Below are 3,344 nucleotides of genomic sequence, written 5' to 3'. Positions count from 1 at the left end.
GTGGTCGTTCCTAGTTCTGGTGGTTCGTCGGTTTGGTACGTTAGAGAAAATTATACCAGGATACATTTTATAAGAACCCTTTCCTTTTTAATGATCTCCCAGTTTTTTGTAATTAGCCAGCACTTTTCCACGAACCAGGCGCTGTACTTCTGTCTTTCTCTCTTGCTTATATTTATTTATTTATTTATTTTCTCGTGACCACTCGTACTCCATGCTTCGCAATCTTGCTTCTTTTTTTTTTTTTTTTTTTTTTTTATTCCTGGCGGTTGTAACGTTTTTAACGAAAAAGAAAAAAAGAATAGTGCAGGGTCCCAGAGATCGTATCGCCGTACCTGAACGAATTAACGGAAATTTAACGAGAGTATCCATGTAAACTCTTCTTAGAAAACTTTTAATGAATGAAAGAAACTTTTTTTTTCTTTTATTTCCTTTTTTTTTTTTTTAGACTTAATTAAATAACTATACACGTCAGGAAGTAAGGTTCGCCCGATCGAAATCGACCATTTTGATCGCCATTTTGATCGCCATTTTGATCGCCATTTTGATCGCCATTTTGATCGCCTTTTTGATCGCCATTTTGATCGCCATTTTGATCGCCATTTTTCTCTCTTTTTTTTTTCTTAATAAAAGCCATTCTTTTTATAGTAGCCAATTTTTTTTTTTTTATAAGTAACCATTTCTTTTTCCTTTTTTTTTTCAATGGCAAATCTTTCTTTTTCTCTTTCTTTTCTTTTTTCTTTTTCTTTTTTTTTTTCTTTTCTCAAGAGAAACTTAATTTTTTATATCGAGTATAATCGAATGAAGATAGGAAATACATCGATTTTAATAAAAGGTCGAGCCTCCTCTCCTCTCATAGTATCGATCTTCCCGACGCTTCCGTCGTTGGAACTCTCACACGCTCTACGACCCTACGATTCACTTTTATACCTCTAACATATGTTCTCTCCCCTCTTGAAGAGCACACGCAACACACACACACACATATACGTATATATAAAAATACGTACATGTACGCGTAAACACACACACACACATATATATATATATGAATACGACATATACGTAGATTAGCACACAGAGAGTATTCACGCACAGTTCTCGTTACGCTTTCTGAACCTATTGTCTATAATAATCATCGACGAACGCTTTCGATTATCCGGAAGAACGCGCGCGCGCGCACCGCCCTTTAAGAGTACCATAGACACCCAGCTTTCCAATTTTCTGATCGCTTGCATCCTTGACGGCTGTATAATGAAAGGAGAGAGAGAGAGAGAGAGAGAAAGAAAAGGAAAAATGAAAGAAAGAAAAGAAAAGTGGCAATCGATAACTTCTTTTCTTTTTTTTCTTCTTTTTTTTTTTTTGTTTCTTTTTTTTCTTATTTATTTCACTCGTTCATCCAATTCCTCGGAATGATAAAAAAAAGAGAATTAATTTGTTTTAATGATTTTCTTTTAGGTTAGGTTAAATCGATATGGTACTTCCTTATTCGTGATTATTTTTAGGATAAAATTTTTTCACATCGATTATGATTAATTCGTTCGTAAAAGATTGAAACATTAGATCGATATATATATATATATATATATATATATATATATTTTTTTTTTTTATCAATCAAATCTCAATCAGTTAACCTCAATCTCAAATTTCAATTGTCTTAACGATATTAATAATAATAATAATCGTAATAATAATAATAAAAAAAAAATAATAATAATAATAATAATAAAACATTTTATATTTTTAGCAAAATTTTATTAAATTTCGTTATGTAACATAGGAAATATAAACGATACGGGGCACAGGAAATGATATCGCCTTACCTGAATCGTGTGAAAATGATCTTAGTATTAAACATTTCTTAAATTTCACAGCAGTTGTGATAAAAAGGAAAGAAAGAAAGAAAGAAAAAAAAAATAAAATAAAAACAGTGTAGGATTTCAAAGATCGTAACGTCATATCTGAATGAATTAATCGAAAGTAACGTGCAAGTACTTACGTACTAACCTTTTTTCTTTTGGAAAGTCTTCTTTTTTTGTAGAAAATTTTTGTGGTCTTACAAAAAATAAAAAAAAAGAAAAAAATAAAAATAAGAAAATAAAGAAAAATAAAAAATGACATAAACGTTAACGGACATTAAAAAGCACAACACGACGTACTTGCACGTTTTTTTTGTTTCTTCTTTTTTTTCTTTTTTTTACGAAAACATTTGTAAAATCTTATGGGAAAAAAAAAAAAAAAAGAAAAAGGCAAACGATATAGGACATCAAAAAAGTGTAACGACGTAGCCGTGGTCGATGAAATAAAACGCGATTTACGCGTAATTGCTGTGGTTATAATTATTCCTTTAAAAAAAAAAAAAAAAAAAAAAAGAGAGAAAAAAAAGAGAAAAATTCGTTAAAAATTTTATGAAAAAAAAAAGAAAAGGGAAACGAACAAACGAAAAGCAAAGCATGAAAATAAGTGGCGTAGGGTACTGTAATGTACGAGGACGTACCTGAACGAAATAAGTGGGGAGTAAGGAGTACACGCGATTCGACCAATAACGTGTTAGCGTAAAGAGTGGGAGTGAGAGAGAGAGAGAGAGACAGAGAGAGAGAGAGAGAGAGAGAGAGTAAGTGAGAGAATGAAAGAGTAAGTGAGAGAGAGAGAGAGAGAAAGAGAGAGAGAGAGAGAGTGAGAGTGAGTGAGACGGTAAAGCGATAAAGTGGGAGTGTAACGAAGGAAGTTGGCGTTGTCGGTTGACAGCGCCACTAACGAATAAAAGGTGAACTAGACGTGTGACACGGACGCGACGCGCGTCGCGTTCGAGAGAATATCGGCAAGACGACTATTCTAACCTCGGTACTGGCTCGCGCTTAAGCGCGCTCCACGTCGTCGGCTCTCTTCGTTTCGTTTCGTTTCGTTTCGTCTCTTCGTATCATCGTGTTACGTGTTGTGGTGGGTGCCAATCGGAATATTATTATAATCTTACACATTTATTATTATTATTATTCATTTTTTTTTCCTCTTTTTTTTTTTTCTTTTTTTTTTTTTGAATCGTATCTTTCTCTTTCTCTCTCTTACACACACGCACATGCACACACACAACACACACAACACATACACACTATCTCTCTCTCTTTTTGTATCGCACTCTCTTCGATTTTTTTTCCCTTCCTTTTATGGTTCTTTTTTTTTTTTCTTTTTTTTTAATATACGTACATTTATGCATATGTGAGTTAAAAGACGTCATTTGTGTTTTGTTTTTGTTTTCTTTTTTTTTTTTTCGTTTTTCTTTCCCTCTCTTTCCTTTTTATTTTCTTCTTTCTTTTTACGATTTTATAATCATCGGCTATATCTGT

The 3,344-nt window shown here is 32.6% G+C and overlaps 1 protein-coding gene across 7 annotated transcripts in view; it reads left to right on the top strand.

Moving 5' to 3' along the window:
* Window positions 1–2,728: 2,728 nt before the first annotated feature.
* The window catches only part of LOC124432525 (protein Fe65 homolog), a 138,675-nt gene continuing 138,059 nt past the window's right edge, over window positions 2,729–3,344 (top strand). For 2 of the 7 annotated variants that reach the window (XR_006944288.1, XR_006944287.1), the window contains exon 1: window positions 2,771–2,940. The gene's annotated coding sequence lies outside the window, so the exon portion shown is untranslated. Of the gene's footprint in view, window positions 2,941–3,344 lie in introns of all 7 variants that reach the window. The other 5 variants (XM_046981547.1, XM_046981546.1, XM_046981551.1 and 2 more) reach the window with 4 other exon arrangements.

The sequence above is a fragment of the Vespa crabro genome, chromosome 25 (genome assembly GCF_910589235.1).
Source record: "Vespa crabro chromosome 25, iyVesCrab1.2, whole genome shotgun sequence".
NCBI lineage: Eukaryota > Metazoa > Arthropoda > Insecta > Hymenoptera > Vespidae > Vespa > Vespa crabro.
The sequence above is the reverse complement of the archived record's forward strand: the minus strand, read 5'-3'. Positions and strand labels throughout refer to the sequence as shown.